At 42.5% G+C, this 20,416-nt stretch overlaps 1 pseudogene; it reads right to left on the bottom strand.

Moving 5' to 3' along the window:
* On the bottom strand, nucleotides 9,411-18,728 carry LOC110434735 (annotated as a pseudogene).

Raw genomic sequence — 20,416 nt, 5'->3', positions numbered from 1 at the left:
GCATTTGAATTTCCTGAGCGGGGAATCTGCTGACCACTCTGCTGTTGATTAGGATTACGCTGGGGTTGTTGGTTGCGATCCCATTGACCAACCAGTCCCTGCTACCTCTGTTGATCACCCTACTGAGAATTGAAACATTGGCGGTTGTTGCCTCCAGAACCTTGGGCTAGCATCCTTCTCTTTTTGTCCTGGCCTTTGCGCATATTATCCAACACAATAGCACGGTTCACCAGAGCCTGGAAGGTAGGGTAGGTATTTCGAGCCAACTGCAATCTAAGTTCATAGTATAGACCTTTCATGAAGAGACGCTGCTTATCAGCATCTTCTCTGACTTCATTTGGAGCATAGCGAGCCAACTGCTCAAACATGTCATGATACTCAGCCACAGACATAGAACCCATCCTAAGAGATCTGAATTCTTCCTGCTTGAGCTCCATCATTCCCTCATTGATGTGTCGTGCTCGGAAGTCTGCAAAATTCTAACCAAGTGACAGGAGGAGCATTGTTGGGACGAGAAGCTTGATATGACTCCCACCATGTCTGAGCTGCCCCTGAAGCTGTCCAGAAGCATACAACACCTTCTCCAATTCATTGCAGTGTGCTATATTCAGTTGCCTCTCCACAGCACGTAACCAATCATCCGCGTCTATGGGATCAGCTGAGTGTGTAAATACTGGGGGTCTTCCCTTCATAAACTCTCCACGCTTATCTCTCACATGAACAGGTGGTGGTGTCGGTGGAGGTTGCTGCTGTAAGTGTTGCATGAAAACGTGCATCATCTCATTTTGGGTTTGCATGAGTTCCTCCACAGTAATTGGGGCATTGTCACCATTGCCATGGCCTCTGCCTCTTCCCCTTGCTGCCATCTGCATTCCAAGGTATAGAATCATGTCTTAGTAACGTCCAACATGACAGTTACAAGAGATAACAGAATCTGAAATTTTCTGGGTAACATCCAACATCAGTAGATCAGAAAGTCAGTCATATATCAAGGTCCAGAAATCAAAAGGATACATGCCGTACACCGTTGGAAACATAAGGAAATTGTCTACAACTTTCATTCAGATCATATTAACAGATTCTGTCGTTGAATTAGTCAAAACTGGGCCTAACCAAAACTGTTCCAGAATTCCAGACTGTGCAGAAACCTCAAATTTGAACAGTCATATCTCACAGCTCATAACAGATAATATTGTCATTCTTGAGGCATTGGAAAGACATGAAATCCTAATTGTTCTCAGAAAAATTTGATGAACATTTTACGAACAAATTTTGAATTACACCAGATTGATTGCAGACCGCTCCAAAAAAACAGCAAGGACAGAAACAGGATTTTAACCAAACCCAACTATTTAGTTCATTAATCCTTATGCCTTAGGCCTATAGACTAAATGAAATTGTAGAGAAAATCCACAAGATCATTACACTCATCACAAAGATCCAAATCAATCATGAACATAATAACAAACCAAACCAAGCATCAAAGTTTCACACTCCAAGCATTGACTCAACTTGCGGTACTATCGTTCTCTTCCTACTAAGGGTAAAGGTCCTATAACTCCTATTTCAAAGACGCTAGAAGGTGATGAGAAAAAGTTCTAGTAGCATATCAAACAAGGAGTGAGGATGAGAAAAAGTTTTTTTAAAATAAGCAACAAGGTGAAGATGAATAGGATATAGTGTAGAAGAAAATATCAAGGTTTATAGAGCAAGGATTTTGTAGCAATTTCAAACCTTAATACGGCCAATTTCTAACTAGGCTTGCTTCTGACAGTCAACAAAGCTTTGATACCAATTTGTCACACCCATATTTTAAGAACAAAATAGGATGCATAAAAGACTCATATGTGCCCCAGGAATAGTCGCACACATAAGTAGACAAATCTCAAATGTACCATTGCAGTGTTTATTACATAGCGGAACGTAATAAATCAGATAGTCTTACACATAAACTTCACACAGGGACACTGTTGACTGGTTGACTCCAAACCTAGTACTCATAACGGTAGTCCTCATTCCAAGCATCATCATTATCATAACCTGGGGTCTTGGGAAATTGCAAGAGTGAGCACATATCGTACTCAACAAGTATAACCAGGGGTTCATGAGGCTCAAATAGCTGACACTGGTTTGACTGCATTTAGCTTTTAATAGTGGATAACATGTTTAATCATTAGATAGCAAATATCAAGGTAGCATAAGTCATCCCATAACCACATGATCAATGTATACAAGAATTAAGAATAACACATATAAACAACATAATAAACCATCATTTATCATCATTAATCATGTTCATCAGTGTCCATCTATTCCGACAGTTTTCCGGGCCGCCCGTATCCGTGGACACGGCTAGTATACCAGATTTAACACTCTGCAGAGGTTGTACATCTTTACCCATGAGTCATGATTTACCCTTTCGCCCGAGGTAGCTAGTCTCTTAACCCCCTTCCTAGGGAGCTCGGCAGGGATCACTATGAAGCCTTTCAAAAGTTCGTCTAACATGTCAGGGCCGCAAGGTTTCCTTCACGAGCAGATATAGATACCCCCCTTCCGAATGGCACAATGACGCGCAGCCTATACACATAGGGACAGGGGCTCGCACTATACCCGTGTCGGTTCAGCGCCTCTAGCGCCCTTTCGGGTAACCGCTAACAAGTTAGAAAAGTTCTTCATACTGAGCTAAAGCCAGAGCCATATAGCTCTCATGGTTGTACGAGTTGTCCCAGCTTTTGCCAAGGGATAAGTCCTTATGGAGGGTCAAGATCAATCCCGCAAAAGCCAGAGTTCTTTCCACCCTTTATATTCAAGTTGCTAGAAAGCTTATTTTATTGTTTATTGTATATTCAAATATTCATGTTACAAGATCATGGATTAATAATCAAGCACTAGCAAGAACTACCCAAATGCATATCCAAATAGGTAACAAGGAATTCAGAATAACAATCATCTATGATTTTGCTAAGGTCATCAAGGTGGACACATGTATATGATAAATGCTATATTAATTGTGTATAGGTAACAAGGATAGTCCCAGTTATACTTGCCTTGATCAAAGCTCTCCTGAGCCTGCTGGTCTTCAAAGGCTTGATCTTGCTCACCAACGTACGGCTCACCGTCTATTCCCAAACATCAATCAACAACACGCAATCCAATGGAGACAATCATACACAAAGCAAACAAGATATAATTAGAACATTACACCAAACAGTGGTAAAACAAAGATAAAAGTTTATCAAAATGTTCTTCATAGCGCTACGATCACATAAACGTAAAGTTCACGAAAATCGGAATTAAAACGGAGAAGTTATGAATTTTCCAAGATTTCCTATAGATAAATAATTAATTAAATATTACTGCGAAAATAAAAAGTTTCAAAACAGTGAATAAATACTTCTAACACGTAGAGCTCGCAAAGCGGGTTAATTCCTGGAAAAGTCCAGGGACTCTTTAGCAAAAGTTACCCTGAAGGGGTAACTTCTAATCCTGAGCGTCGATCGTGATTTGGACGGCTTGGAGGACTTGGGGAAGAATCCGGCCTGCCGGCGGCGAGCCCTCCACGGCGGACACCATGGCCGGCGCCCGAGCTTCGCCGGAGCTCCTTGATCTCGCGTTTCTGAGTGTCTCTGGATGAAAGAAAACTGCCAGGGGAGAGAGGAGCTTACTCCGAAGCCGCGCAGAGGGTTTTCTCGGGCTCGAAAGGGATGGAGGAGGTCGGGTCGCGGCGGCGGCTTCGTTTATGTTTCGGCGAGATCCAACACGGCGACGGGGAGCTGCGAGGTTGGCTACCAACGTGCGTAGATGGAAGAGAGGGTCGCAGGGGGTTCTCCAAGGGCTAAAAAGGCTCGGAAAACGTTTTTGGCAAGGAAAATCGCGGGTGGGGCGGATTCGTCACTCCCCCGATGGAAATCCTTGCTGCTCGCGAACGGAAGGTTGAAGGGGGCGCTGCTGACAGGTGGGACCAGCTTGCCAGCCAGAGAGAGAGGGAAGGGCGCGCGGTTGGGGCGAGCTGGGCCGCTCGCGACCTGGGCCGGGGAAGGGGATTGGGCCGCGCGCGGGGGGTGGGGGTGACTGGGTGCGGGGCTGGCTGGGCCTCGGCCTGGTTTTCCCAGGGGCTTCTCCCCTTTCTCTTTTTTTTCTATTTTATTTTTCTTTTCTGTTTTCTTTTCCATTTTATTTTCCAAAGCCTTTTCTAAATAGGATTTTAAATGCAAATAAATTCAAGCCAGAGGCAAACAATACAAAATAAAACATTCTTCAGCATGAATGCATAAACAAGTTTCTAATCTTATGATAAATTTTAATTTTGACCAAAAAATATTTAATTGCTAAATTTAAATGCGCACAAAAATACTTAATTAAATGAAATAAATCCCTATTTATTTAAAACAGATTTTTGGGTGATACAAGAAATCACTCAAAGTGGGTATATATCCACGGATTGGCAGGTACGCGTATCCCCTCTCTATCTAAAGTGAAAGGGCGGAGAAAGAATAAAAAGTAGAAAAGTGTTTCTGATGCAAATATATAAGAGAAGAAGAATATATAAACATGGTTAGGATAATTTAATGTATAGATTTCTGATGTAAAATATTGTCTTCTATATTTTAGGAGTGAATTATTAAAATATATTGGAGATGATCTTATTTATTCCTTCCAACACTTTTTGACGAGTAAAAAAACTCTATGGTTTTGAAAAGAAATTCTTGGAAACTCTTGGAGATGTTCAAAGCATTCTAAATAACAACTTTTGGAAAAGTACGGCACTTTTTTTAGTCAACACCCGTTAAGGCACGTCCTAACTGTCATTTTCCCGGATAACTGGCCCTTCAGTACGGTTAGGTTTTTTCTTGCATGCTTCATGTGTCATCATCAAATGGATAGTGCTTCTCAGGTACTTGCAGAATCTGACATGATAATGGTGACACTTGAGAGTCAGGCATACCTTCCGAAGCCGACAGAAAACCTAACCGAAGGGCCAATTATCTCGGGGACCTATTTATCTATGGCAGATAAACAATGATTGCACATGAAAATTAAGGACTTCTCAAGGCAGTCAAAGAACTACCTAATTCGGTATGTGATGACTGATGAAGGCGCTGTCATCGTGCACATTAGCCTGTATCTTATCCCCTGAATAGAAATAGCAATGTGGTCGCCATTGTCCAGTGTTTCATGAAGAAAAATTAATAGTCTCGGTTGGTGTGTTGTGGTGACAATTGTTTGCAAGTACATATAGGCGCATTTACCGAACCTGATCAGTGCACGTTAGGGTAGTTACTATTTAATTATATATGTACCAGATTATCTTTAGGAAAATGTCGCCTTTTACGTTTGCACTGTCACTCATGCTCAAATTAGGTTGGTATATTCTGTTAGCGTTCACCAGATTAAAGATCGATAGGCCCATTCCAAACAAAGTTGCTTTTCAATAACAATCAATGGGTATAATGTACTGCAATCATATGGAATTTCAAAACTCCTGATATGCCGAGTTGGGCCAGCGGAGCAAAGCTGTAGACTGCTAGGGTCCGGTGCAAAGTACAAATGGGAACGATAATCTGCAAGAGAATTTAGGGTACGTTTAGTTGGGCTTTTGAGGCTATTTTTGTTTTCCAAAGCTAAAATCCCAACAAAGGGGTTGCTTTTTTCAGTTTTTGTGTAGTATATTTTTAAAGTACCTTAGAGCATCTCCAACATATCTTCATATTTTGTTTTCAAAATATAGTGTTTGCCAACTCCTAAATTAATATGAGAAGGAAGAAAAGAAGTCATCTCTAAGCGTTTCTTATATTTCTATCCTAAAAGTTTATTTCTTGGCACTTTTTCCTATGACCCGGTCTCATGTTTTGTATCAAGAACCCTAAATTTGTTTCTGTATGCGTTTATATGCTCTTTCATCTGATCTTTCTCTCTTGTGTTTTTCTCACCTAGAACCTTGTCTTTTTTCCTGTTTACTAAACGGGCCGGGAAACTCTGGATGCGCGCTCCTTGGCCGCGCACATATATGCGCGTTTTGGATAACAAGGTTGGAAAAGATAGGGAGGGAAGATGCCAAAGTATTGGAGAGAGTTTTTTCTTATTTTGCTAAAAAAATTTAGAATGAGAAAGGCGGATAGCAAACTGTTGGAGATGCTCTTATATCTTATTTTGGCTTTTGACTTTGTGCTTTTTGAAATTAGTGGAATAAAAACCCTTTTGTGGTTGCTTCAAGAGAGATAAAGATAGGAGGTATATTTTATACTTGTTTCAATCAAACAGCCTCAGCTCTTTGCACAGCTCACACATCCCACAACAACTTTTCCTCGATAGCCACAACTCAACCAAACACACATTTAATTTGGACGCATGCTTCCGCCCTAAGCTACGCCAGAGGCTGGAGTTATATTTTAAAAGCCCAAATAGCTAACACACATTGCATATCACCAATGGAGGTGTAGTGTATAGTCTCAATGCTAGTGTAGCTGAAACCTAGCTAGAGCTACAAAGAAGCCTAGAGCTCTCCCTTGACTACGAAGAAACCTAGAGAAAACCTCAATTCTGTATGCCCCATGCCCTAGGAGATATAAGGGCGGGCATGGGCACCCCTAGATGGATAGGGTACAACATACATGAACTTCCCCCTTCGCTCTAAACTTGGCCACATCACTCTAATCTCAGCCGGAACCCTAGATCCGAGCAAGCATCACACCTCTCTCTCTATCTATCTCTCTATCTCCCTCATTCTATTATAAGAACTTATTTTGAGCATTCTAACATGGAGAACTCTTAGCTGGATGAAGGGATTTAAGGACCAAACTGGGATAAACTCTTTTCATATCTTGGTGTTAACCACTGAAGTCCCACACATCAACCACTCATTACTAATGACAGTTACGAATCCACAACAAATAGAAATTACACTGCATTGTGGCGCAACTTCTTCTTCTTCAACACCTCCTCGACCATCACCTCTATAACTATCACCTCCCATGCCATCATCCATCATGATAATATTGGCATTGTAGAAATCTTCTTCTTCTTCATATGTGTTCCCTATGTGCAATGCCTTCTCGGTTGCTTTGCTTTGGTACATCTCTCTTCGCGATGGTCACAAATCATGTAGTTCTCCATGAAACCTCACCTGACCAAGTGTGATCTTATTGATGGGGACGGGGTTCCTGATCTTCCACCAGGTGAAGATAACTCTTGTTTTGGTTGGACTATGACGCACCAATCTAACTTTGGATCAAAAGACCCAAACTCTACAATCTTGTTATGAACCTTATCACAATCTGGTTGACCTCATCGAGAAGGCTAATCCCTTCCTATTGAATGAAGAAGACAAGCAATGACTCAAAAGAATGCAACTCAACTACATATGCATGACTAAGTACTCGAAGTTGGTGTTCACAACCAATGATAATGACTATTCAACCATAGACTGATCTAAAGCAAAACTCAAACCCGAACTTGGGTGATGGCTACTGAATATATAGTCTAGGGGCCAGCAAAGGACCCCTATTCATGCCCCTAAGGAGTCCTAGCATGTTACATGGCCCAATGGCCCAAAAAGACAATGATCTCGCACCTTGACATAGATTCTAGACATCCACTTGCTTCAATGGTTCCCATTGATTCTAGAGTAACTTTGATGTGGCACTAGTGCCATTAGTTAGATTATCAAATTATTTTCATCCATGCATGGTTCATCAAAAATAGAATCAGTATGCAACTTGGATGTTTATTTTTATCGTTGGCTCCTCCTAGAGTTTGAGATGGATGATCTTGACACGGATTGGGCCTCCAACATGGCTTGGGCACCCTTGCTGGCCTCCTAAGGAGGTGGGAAAGGGGGAGAACGTCCTTGGTCATATTTAAAGTATTCTCCACATGGTTGTGGTGTGCTCACACTTGGACCAGGGTCCCAAGGGTGATTAACAGGTTCGTGATGATGTCGTAGTAACCAGCAGAAACAATGGTAGCATGTCTTGATGATTTGGAGATCTTGCTAATGTGATATTGTTGTTAGATCAGATCCATTTGAGTATCAAGTATTCATGGACCTCAATTGAACTCTGATAGGAAGAGTTATAACATTCACAATAGAGTACTGTTAGGCTACCAATAAACCAAATGTTAAGCTTCGATGAGCTTGCTCCCTAACATTGGTCATGTACATAGTGTAGGCATGCTCCATTTGTTGTAGAGACCATTGAAAGTGTCTTCTCCATGTGTACATCATCATGATCTTTATTCATAAACACAGAAGGTACCGATGTTAGGTAGGAACAAATTCATATTAATATTGTTATGCAAGTATAGGAATGAGTTCACCTTATTTTTATCTTTAATGAGCATGAGCATATCCGTAGGTGCCATGTCCTCATCACTAATCATATTTGAATCTTGGCAGTTGCACCTGTGGGTGCAACATTAGACCTGAGGGTGTCTTCGGGTTGAGGCCCACGATGTTGTTTAGTTAGTTGTAGTTGACCCAAGGGTGTCTTTGGGTCGGGGCCCGTGATGCTGTTGAGTTAGTTGTGGTTGTCATATTTCATCGACGGGGACCCACAGGGCTCGAAACATATGTTTTTCTATCCCCTGCTACAGTAGAGGTCTAGAAGTAATATTTGGTGCAAGCCTATGCAAAACTTAGGATGATTTGTATGGATGATGTTGTTTACATAGTATATACTAGACTTTGTTGTGAACTTTCGATTCATTGGTGATGATAAATTGATATTATGTGTTATATGCTCTCTAATTTTATTAATCTTTTTGTTATATGTTAGCTTCTCATTAGCACACCCATAGGTGACCTGAGATCCATGGGCGGGTGTGGGTGTGACACTGCACCGTGGGTGGGGGTGTGACATTGCACCTGTGGATCTCATTTAAGGTGGGCATAGCCAAATATTGTTGTCATTGTCATGGGTACATTTTTACTCCACCCACACCTTACCCAACTTGTTGCCATCCCTAGTCATAGCAAGAACAATATATATCCTTTGTCTTCTTAAGCAAGATGTGGCTTTTAGCAGCTTTAATAAATTTATTTAGGTCTTGGATATAATTAAGAGACTTCATGCCTTCGTTTTGTGTACATTCATGACCATCTATGTTGTTTAATGAGATTGCTTCAAGATATTATTCATATAAACAAGTGAAAGAATGAACTAGAATTTTGCCATAAATTGGTCTAGATCTACATCTAGAATCTTCTATATTCATGGAGAAAGAAAAATATTGGCAAAGTAACTAGAGATTGATATGAGCCACTATATATAGACATACTCTCTCCGTCCCAAAATAAATTTGACCAAATTTATTGAAAAGAATATCAATACTTATAACACCAAAAATCACAGGAACAGGAAGCATACATAGCTCATATGTGGGCACTGAGCCCCGCTGGTGTGGGATCCTCCTCATGCACTCCACCACAGGTCCTCGCCGGTCCTGAAGTCAGTCTCCACCCACGGGACGAAGAGGACCTTGCCGTCGTCGACGTCAGCGTGAACCAGGTCCAGCGATTGTTTACACACAAAACAACAATAATGCAAAGTAGATCAGTTGGTTGAAGCCCAACAATCATCATCAATTAAGGAATGGAAGATCATCTTGTTGGAATGATCTCCCACCGACCTTGACCTACGCCCTGATCGGGGGGACTGGTCGACCAGCCCACGAATTTGAGAATTCGGAGACTGTACCGACCACCGAGCGTTATATGCTCGGGGACTGGTCGATTAGTCTATTCAATTGCAGACGAGCATGATATGCTCGGGGACTGGAAAATTCAATTTTTTAGACCTTGCTACAAGACTCATACTTCGCCTTCCAGCAAGCTCAGGGACTACATCGGTACGATGCATCTGGCGATGCATCTCAGTTTTAGAATTTCTATGATTTTCTTTTTAGACCCTGGCACCACGTGCCTACGTCACCTACTACAAGGCTCAGGGACTAAGTGGGCACACTTCACCTTGCGGTGAATATGCTTGCTTTTTTGAGGTCTATACTTTTTAGAAAAGTAAAGTGGGCACACTTCACCAGGAAAAAAATCTTTTTTAATTAAGAGCACCATGCATTCTTCGAACAACCTGCTTCTTCGATGTCAATGTTGATCAACTGTCTTTTGAGTTGGTCAAAATACCGTTGCAACTGTTTGGGCGACTTTCGTACTTATTGAAGACGTCAAGCCTCACTGATCGAAGAAGCTCAAGACGGCGTGTTACATCACAATACATGGTGCTCGGGGACTAGCTGTGGGGGTATAAACCCCTATACCCTCATGGGCCTATATGGGCCGCACCATCAGAGGTGGCTCGGCCCACAGGATGAAGACGTGCGGCGCACGACTGGTCGGCGTGCACCGCAAGGCTACAAGATATTGTACCAAATAGGATACTTTGCTTGTAACTCTGTCCCTTCAGGATATATAAGGAGGGGCAGGGGTCCCCTAGAGGACAGATCATACACATCATTATCTCAAATCAATACAACCAGACACAGGACGTAGGTATTACGCCCACACGGCGGCCGAACCTGGATAAAAACCTTGTCTGTGTCTTGCGTCACCATCGAGTTCGTAGCTTGCGCACCGTCTACCGATAAACTACTACCGTGGGTATACCCCAAGGTAGACTGCCGACTAGCTTTCGTCGACAGGGGCGCAAGCTACGATGGCTGGAGGGCCCCTGTCACACTGCGCTATAAATATAGGTGGGGGCCGCCGACTCTCAGTACGAGGTTCACCGTGAGCCGCACTCCCCACTGAAACCCTAATCCCGATCTAAGTAGGGGCGCAGCCAGTGACGGGAAGCCCTCTACGCCGTCACTGCACTGCACCACCATTTCCTCCCCGCCGGTCGCCACTGCACCACCAAGACTTCATCGACCATCGCTGCCTAGCGCAGATCCATCACAGAAGACATGGCGGCCTCCGATCCTCCACTGCGCCTGCTCCCATCTCCTCCGATGGTATGAACCCAGTACTCTCCCTTTCCTAGATCTCATAGATCTACTACTGCGTCACTTGTTTATCCACAATAGAGAATTTTCCCCACTGGTTCTACCCTAAGTCGATCCTAAATTTTAACATTGGTATCGAATGCCTACTCTAGGAGTAGATATAGAGTTTTGGGGAAGAAGAAAGGATAGATCCACTTTGGATCTATCAAACCCAGTAGAGAAAAGTTTATCCGATTTTGAATTGGATAAAGAAAGGATACACAGTCAAACCCTAACCCTAGAATCCCAACTCTGCATACTTACCACGCGAGATCTGCCAAAAGGGAGCCACCCATGGGACCACTCGACGGCACCGCGCGCGGACGCACGCGTGCGCCGTCGAGGGGTGCCTTGGTGGCGCCACCAGCTGCTGCGTGCCATGCTGCTCACTGTTGGGCGTGGCAAAGGAGAAGGGAAGGGGTAAAGAGAGAAAAGGAAGGGGAGTGGCCGGGTCCGCCCAGCGGCGGCCCTCTCACCGGTGGCCTCCATGGCCGTCGTCGCGCCGGCTGCTGCCCCTGGGCGGCGCCGTGTAGAAGAGAGAAAGGAGGTAGGGAAATGGATTAGGGTTTGAGGGAAAATCGGCCGGCCCTAGTTTTATCCTACCAAAAATGAAGGGCGACCTTTGGATCTAAACCAACGGCACGCATCGATTGGGCCAACATATGGCCCAGGCGGGGAACGGCTTTGCTGGCCCAGGCCCACGGTGCAGCCTGGGTGGCGAGTCGGGCGCGGCGCGGGCGCTTGCTGCGCCAAATCGCGAAGCTGGGCCAAAAGAAAGCTAAAAAAAGACCCCGCGCGCACGCAGCTGGGCCGCTGCGCTCGAGTTGGCTGCTAGGCCGTGCGGGTCGTGCGCGTGCGCCAGCGGGCTGCGGGTCACCGCGCAGGCCGCGCGTGGGGACAGGCCAAAATTGGCCGAACTGCACCGTTTACATAAGTTTTTCTTTTTTCTTTTTTCTAGAAGCTATTATTGATGCTTTTTTTATTATTTTTTTGATAGTTATAATCCTTTTCTCTGTATATTTTTTGTCCAAAGATAATTATATCCATAGAACAGTAAGGTTTTTGTATAGTTTCTGGAAAATAGAATTAAATGTTTATTAAAGTTTCCGCTGCGTACTTAAAGTTATTTATTCATTTTTCATTATTAAATTCAAACCGACAGGAGATTTTAATTTTGAAAAATGGATAAAATTACAGATTATTATAATATTGTTATTATTCTGACCAAAGTTGATTTATAGCAATATTATGATATTATTATAGTTTGTGGTCATGCATTAATTCTATTTCTACCCAAAAGTGATGTAGAATTAGTGTAAAAGGATAAAATTGGATAAATTTATATATTATTATAATATTGTTATTATTGTGACCAAAGTTGATTAATAGCAATATTATAATGTTATTATGGCTTTGATATGCATTAATTATATTTCAGCCCAAAGGTGTTGTAGAATTAATGTAAAAGGATTAATTGTATGTTTTACTTTTGACCATAGTTGGAACTAAATCATGCAATTATTGTATTATGTTCTCACTTAATTTGAATGTGTTTCAGAAGTCTCCTTGATGGCATATATCAAAGATATTCCAGCCCTCAAAGGAGACAGCTACACATAATGGAAGAAATAGATTGACCTGGCCTTCATCTTGGCTGAGGTCGACTGGGTCATCTCCACACCGTTTCCCACTGAGCTAGTGGAACGGGTGAGGGGAGCTGAAGAGACTGATGTTGCATGGGCAATAAGAGAAGGAAAGTATGTAAGTGACAGAATGATCTTTGACCTTCAAAAGAGACAGTGGGCCACTGCCAACAAGAAATGTCTGGCAGTGGTAAAGAACACAATTGATCCTACTATAGTGGGGTCAATTGGAGAGTGTGACACTATTGCAGAGTACCTTGAGAAAGTAAAAGGTCAGTTTCATGGCTCTTCAAAGATATATATGCTACTCAGCTGATTAAGCAGCTGATGACAGAAAGGTACTCTGGCCTGGCAATGGCAATGGCATTAGAGAACACATATCAAAGATGAACCATCTAAACAACAAGCTTAAACCAATGGCCCCAGCAGAAAAAGGCACAACCTCCTCCAGGGAACAAAGATCTGTGTCACTACTGCCACAAAAAGGGGCATTTCAAGCAAGATTGCCCTAAATTCTTAAAGATGATAATGGAAAAGAATGGTGAGAACATTATTACTTTTGTAAATGAATATCTTTATGTACAATATGCAAAATCTACTTGGTGGATTGACTCAGGGGCAACTGTTCATGTTGCAAGTTCTTTACAGGGATTCCGTTCGACGCGGACTACGCAAAGAAAAGAAAGACAAATTAAAGTAGCAAATGGAGTCCAGGTGGACGTGGAAGCTGTTGGCGATGTTTCTTTAAAACTTGCTAATAGTTTTATCCTTTTGCTTAGAGATGTTCTTTATGTTTCTTCTTTACAGAGAAACTTAATTAGTGTGTCTTGTTTGGACAATGATGGTTATGGCTGCCATTTTGGAAATGGCAAGTGTGAGATTTTCTGTAATAATGATAGTGTTGGTATTGCTTTTTTAAAGCAAGATCTTTATTTGTTATCACTTCGTGAATGTGTTAATTCCGTATGTGATGTGATTGATAATGTATCCTCGTCTGCGGTTTCCAATAGAAAAAGAAAGAGAACTCAAGATGCCTCGTCGAAATCATGGCACTGTCGTTTAGGCCATATTTTGAGGGGGGAGAATAGAAAGACTAGTGAAGAATAACATTCTTCCTCCATTAGAGTTCTCAGATTTAGAGCAATGTAGAGAATGCATTAAAGGAAAGTACATAAAGAAAATTAAAAAGGATGCTAAAAGAAGCACAGGAATACTACAAATAATTCATACAGACATTTGTGGTCCTTTTCCTATGAAAAGCGTGGATGGCTATGATTCATTTATAACATTCACAGATGATTACTCCCGCTATGGCTATATTTATCCAACTAAAGAAAGAACAGAAGCATTGGATAAATTTAAAATATTTAAGGCTGAAGTTGAAAATCAGCATAATTTAAAGATAAAGATAGTCCGATCCGACCGTGGGGAGAGTACTACGGTCGGCACACCCCATATGGCCAAATTTCTGGACCTTTTACAAGGCTTTTACAGAAAAATGGTATAGTAGCCCAGTATTCCACACCGGGCGAACCTCAGTAGAATGGAGTAGCTGAAAGATGCAACCGTCGTCCCCTAATGGATATGGTGCGTAGCATGACGAGTTATTCCATCTTACCAAAGAGTTTTTGGATGGAGGCTCTAAAAACCACCATTTATATTCTCAATAGAGTACCAAGTAAGTCGGTGCCCAAAACACCATATGAGATGAGGACAGGAAGAGTGCCCTCACTAAATCACTTGTGTGTCTGGGGGAGTCCTACTAAGGCTAAAGTATTTAACCCAAATATTGGAAAACTAGATCCCAAAACAGTGAGTTGTCATTTTATTGGCTACATTGAAAGGTCAAAAGGTTATCATTTCTACTGCCTAGATAGATACACAAAGTTTGTAGAAACGAGGCATGGAGTTTTCTTAGAGAATGAAATGATCAGGGGGAGCATGGTAGCTCGAAAAATTGATCTTGAAGAGAAGCGGGTATGTGTACGCACTCCGATGATTCAGGATCCATTTTTTGAATTACCTGTTCTTGTTGCACCAACAGTGCCTACCACTGTAGTGCCAACACCTGTTGTTAGTTCTCCTGTGGCAACAATGGATGAACATGAGGAACCTGTCCTTCAGGATCCCGTGCAACCACCACCTGTTGCCCACGAGGAAGAACAACAACAGCCCCAAGAGGCACCCACAAATGACTCTTAGGAGATCTCAAAGAGTTAGAAGATCAGCCATTCTGGATGATTATGAGGTGTATAACATAGAAGAAGCTCAAATGGAGGGTGATCCCACCTCATTTGAAGAAGCTATGAAAAGCAATCATTCATCAAAGTGGCTTAAAGCCATGGAAGATGAAATGGAATCAATGAGTACCAATGAAGTTTGGGACTTAGAACCTATTCCTAAAGGAGCCAAAACAGTAGGCTGTAAATGGGTCTACAAGACTAAATATGACTCTCAAGGGAATATTGAAAGGCATAAAGCGCGACTTGTGGCGAAACATTTCACACAAAGGGAGGGAATTGATTACAATGAGACATTTTCTCCAGTCTCATTTAAAGATTCCTTCAGAATCATAATGGCTTTAGTAGCACATTATGATATAGAGTTGCATCAGATGGACGTAAAGACGGCATTCCTAAATGGGGATTTAGAGGAAAATGTTTACATGGCACAACCGAAAGGTTTTGTCATGGAAGGCCAAGAACAGATGGGATGTCGCTTAAAGAAATCAATCTATGGGTTGAAGCAAGCTTCAAGACAGTGATACTTGAAGTTTGACAAACCATAAAGCATTTTGGGTTTAAATAAAACATTGAGGGCAATTGTGTATATTCAAAGTTTAAGAATGGAAAGTTTATCTTCCTAATCTTGTATGTGGATGATATCTTACTTGCTAGTAGTGATATCAGTCTACTACTGGAGACAAAGAAGTTTTTGTCCTCAAAGTTTGACATGAAAGATCTTGGTGAAGCTTCTTTTGTTCTGGGCATAGAAATTCACCGAGATAGAGAAAAGGGCGTACTAGGACTGTCACAAAAGACATATATAGAAAAGATTCTAAAGAAGTATAATATGCACAAATGTAGTGCATCACCTGCACCCATTGTCAAGGACGATAGATATGGGGATTTTCAATGCCCTAGGAACCAATACGAGCTCGATCAAATGAAAGTGGTTCCATATGCTTCTGCTGTCGGAAGCTTACAGTATGCTCAAATCTGTACGCACCCTGACTTAGCGTTTGTTATCGGGTTACTTGGCAGATTTCAAAGCAATCTAGGACAGGAACACTGGAAATTAGTAAAGAAAGTCTTGCGTTATTTGCAAGGCACAAAAGGCCTCATGCTGACGTATAGAAGGTCAGAATCCTTGCACATAGAAGGGTACTCGGATTCTGATTATGCGGGAGATGATAGAAAATCCACGTCTGGATATGTCTTCACTCTCGCAGGGAGAGCTATTTCATGGAAAAGTTCAAAACAAACCGTCACTACATGATCCACAATGTATGCCGAGTTTGTAGCATATTATGAGGCAACGGGGCAGGTGAACTGGTTAAAGAAGTTCCTACCCGTTTTAAAGGTGGTCGACAGCATAAATAAACCACTAAAATTATACTGCGATAATAATCCAGCAGTACAGTATGCTTACAACAATAGGTCAAGTGGTGCTGCCAAACACATTGACATAAAGTATTATGTTGTGAAGGATAAAGTTCGGGATCAAAACATAAGTCTTGAGCACATAAGGACTAAAAAGATGCTCGCAGATCCACTTACAAAAGGCTTACCACCCAATGTGTTCAGAGAACACGTAGCCGGCATGGGTTTAAGAGAAAGCCTATGATTCCTGACCTATAAATGGCCCAAAGTTAAAGTTAAGATCAGAGACCTGCACTGTAGCTGTCAAATCTATCGGCTATAGACTGTAACGATGAAGCATGCTCTGTGCACTCATCTGTGATGGAACGAGTAAAAAGTAAAGTGTTTAAAGTCAAAGTTTAAAGGTTAAAGAAAGGTTGAGATCAAGGGAGAGAATGTTGGAATGATCTCCCACCGATTAGGCCCAAAGGCCTAATCGGGCCTTGACCTGCGCCCTGATCGGGGGCGCCTAGCCCATCTATAGCTGGACGGCCCCTGTCACATTGCGCTATAAATATAGATGGGGGCCATCGGCTCTCACTACGAGGTTCACCGTGAGCCGCACTCCCCACCGAAACCCTAATCCCGATCTGAGTAGGGGCGCAGCTAGTGACGGGAAGCCCTCTGCGCCGCCACTGCACTACACCACCATTTCCTCTCCGTCGGTCGCCACTGCACCACCGAGACTTCATCGACCGTCGCTGCCTAGCGCAGATCCATCACCGAAGACATGGCGGCCTCCGGATCCGGATCCTCCACCGCGCCTGCTCCCACCTCCTCCGATGGTATGAACCCAGTACTCTCCTTTTCCTAGATCTCATAGAACTACTACTGCGTCACTTGTTTATCCACAATAGAGAATTTTTCCCCACTGGTTCTACCCTAAGTCGATCCTAAATTTTAACACATCTAGTTAGAGAATTGTGCGTTTGTTACTAGAGGCGCCGGTCCATGGATCGGACCACCCTGCCCTGGTTGTTGTACTGGGATCCATGGCAGGGGCAGATCCGTAGATGAACTTGTTCTTGGCTCCGTTCCACGGCTCGACACAACGCAGCTGAGGTGAGTGCACACGACGTTGATCTGATCCCGTAGGTGGCCAGCGTCTTGTACAGCTCCCCCACCAGGTACGTGGACGTGGGGTCACCCTACTTCGCGTGCCTCGCGGCGGCGCACACAAACACGCCGGCCAGCCGTGAGCATCAACACAACACAATAGCGGGCATGCCTGCCTGTGCCACTGCCAGCAGGTGACGAGTGACGACGACGATGGCTGGATGGCGGTGGGCGTTCTCGGAGCTGCGTGCAAAATCAACGGGCCGCGGGTACTATTCCATAGTTGCTGGCCGGCGACGGGCCTGCGACTGCGAGCACCACATGTTCGAGGCTGTGTGCTCTGCTTCTGGCGCGGCGTGTATCGGTATTCATTCAGTGGGTGGGCAAGGGGTAAATCGGGTTCATCATCATCAGCGACTCACCATGGTTAAGGCCTTGTTTGGTTTACAGAGTTAAACTTAACTCCCATGATATCGAATGTTTGGACACATGCATGGAGTACTAAATATAAATCATTTACCAAACTAAAAACACAGTTAGAGAGTAATTTGCGAGACGAATCTTTTAAGCCTAATTACTCTATAATTAGATAATAATTGTCAAATAAAATAAAAATGTTACGGTACCTGTTAAACTTTAATATCTCCAACCAAACACCCTCTAACTAAATCTACGACTCAATTTATTTTCTATCTCTATCTATCTATCTATCCTATCTACCAATCCCCTCACAAAATTTATTGACAATTTTTTTCCGATCGAGCCTGCTCTTTGGAAACAATGGCGGCTGAGGTTTTTACTTTTTGGTGGCTGCTGGCGCCTCCTTCCTTTGGAGTGTGATTGACAACGAACTAGGTACCTTCCGCTCCATCACCAAAGTAGAAGCCACACAGTAGGGTCACTGCTTCCTTTTGGAAAGATCGTTGGCTTCCTGATATGGCTTCAATTGTCATCTCACACCGGTTGTTTTTCTCCTAGACTGTCTGACTTGACGTCTCAGTAGTGAAGTTTTCCAGAGCAGGTTTGATTTGTACTTTTTTTAGTGGAGGTTTGATTTGTACTTACGTAGTATACTCGGCTACTGGTGTTGCTCGCTTGGAGCATGCAGTTCTCCTACTTTCTCGTTCCCCTCGACGGCTCTAGTGACCTCAGGCTGTTGCTGCTCACCGGTAAGCGTTTCAAGACAAGAGACGCGGACACTGCTCTTGCTCCAAGCTTAGGAGAGATAGATCCCTAGAACAAAATGTTTTGGGAGTCATTATTCCCAAACACAGTTAAAAAATTCTCCTATTGTACTTCAAGGATAGATTGAGCACCTGCTAACCTCTTCTACAAGAACGTTCTTGATGACGACAAGTTTCATAGGTGCAAGAACAACATCGAAGACAAGCATCACATGTTCTTTGAGGCCAGTCTCAATGCATAGTTTCATGACACAGTTACCAAGACTATAAACTAGGTAATCGAGCCACAAGAGTTTCATGGGGATGAAACTCCTCTCTTATCTGATGAAACTCTTTCAGTTAATGACCCTGCCAAGTCAGCAATTTTGCTTATGTGTGTATGACACTTCCATGAAACATGCATTGAGACTGGCCTGAGTGCAATTCCATCTCCACACTCTGGCCCTCGCTGCGGCTTCTCACAGTTGGAACGATTACCGATGATGAAATCTAGACCCCCTCCATCATCACCCACACCCTTAACACCAGGCTATCGCCCTCTATCATGCTTACCATTCTCTAGGGCCTATTGGGTGCAAGAAACGACGCCAACACTCCTTGATAGTCTGAATCATCAAGTCCAAAGTGATTTTGGCCCTCTATGTTTTTTCCAAAGCACATAAGATTTTTTATAGAGCTGCTCTAGATTTTTTAGGGAATTGTTCCATGCAACTCCACTCTAGGGAAAAAAGTGAATTTGTGAGTTCTATGTTTTTTTTAGAATCATTTGTGAGTTCTATGTGGATTTTGGCCCCTCCAGTTCGACAAGAAACCCGTGCACATCTGGTCCGGCCCGTCTTAGCCCATCCACCACCTGTTTTGTACAAAGCATTTATTTTAAGGCTGCGATCTTGTCGTGGAAACAACTAGGACCTATTTCTACAGAATTGGAGGCCCATATGTGCCTATCGTTTCTCCGTGGGTTTGTAGACGGCTTGTGTGAACAAAAAAATTTAACCTTGACCGATAAGCTGTTTTTTTGCTATATTTGTATAGTTTCCAAATTCCAATATTTTTGTTTGACCAACGAAGTTTTGACGCTCTAGCAGGGGCCTCTACCCAAATCTGACTAAAAAACGTACATCATGCACTAAATAAAAAGGATTGAAAATTTGTTTGACAAAATGGGAAAGAAAACAATCAAGGGAATTCAGATTGTAAACCGTTTTCAGGATTTCTTCTGCATTTTGCACAGACATTGGCGTTGTTTAGTTCACTCCAAAAACCAAAAACTTTTCAAAATTTCTCGTCACATCGAATCTTACAGCACATCCATATAACATTAAATATAGATGAAAACAAAAAACTAATTACAGAATTTGCCTGTAAATCGTAAGACGAATCTTTTAAACCTAGTTACTCTATAATTAGATAATATTTGTCAAAATAAAACAAAAATACTACAATGTAAAAATCTAAATACTTTTTGATCTAAACAAGCCCTTTCACATTTCCTGCTATAGCTCCGCTAACTGACGGTTAAAATTAATTGCTAGACAACGAGTCTAGTTTGTCAGCCGCGTCACATCCAATAGGTCGGTCCATATTTGGCAGAGCTTCTTTGCATTAGCTTTTGCATGCCAATAACGTCAGTCCCAATGTATGTTTTATGAGAGTGTCATGCATATTAAATAGAGTATCACATAAGCAAAATTGCTGACTTGACAGAATCATTAAATGAAAGAGTTTCATCAGATGAGAGAGACGTTTCATCCCCATAAAACTCATATGGCTGGGTTACCTAGTTTATAGTCTTGGTAACTGTATTATGAAACTATGCATTGAGACTAGCCTAACAACTCATACACTACTATAATATAGTTGTATCATAATCTTAAATTTTAGCTCATGAGACACT

This window comes from Sorghum bicolor, chromosome 4, assembly GCF_000003195.3.
Source record: "Sorghum bicolor cultivar BTx623 chromosome 4, Sorghum_bicolor_NCBIv3, whole genome shotgun sequence".
Classification (NCBI taxonomy): Eukaryota; Viridiplantae; Streptophyta; class Magnoliopsida; order Poales; family Poaceae; genus Sorghum; species Sorghum bicolor.
The sequence above is the reverse complement of the archived record's forward strand: the minus strand, read 5'-3'. Positions and strand labels throughout refer to the sequence as shown.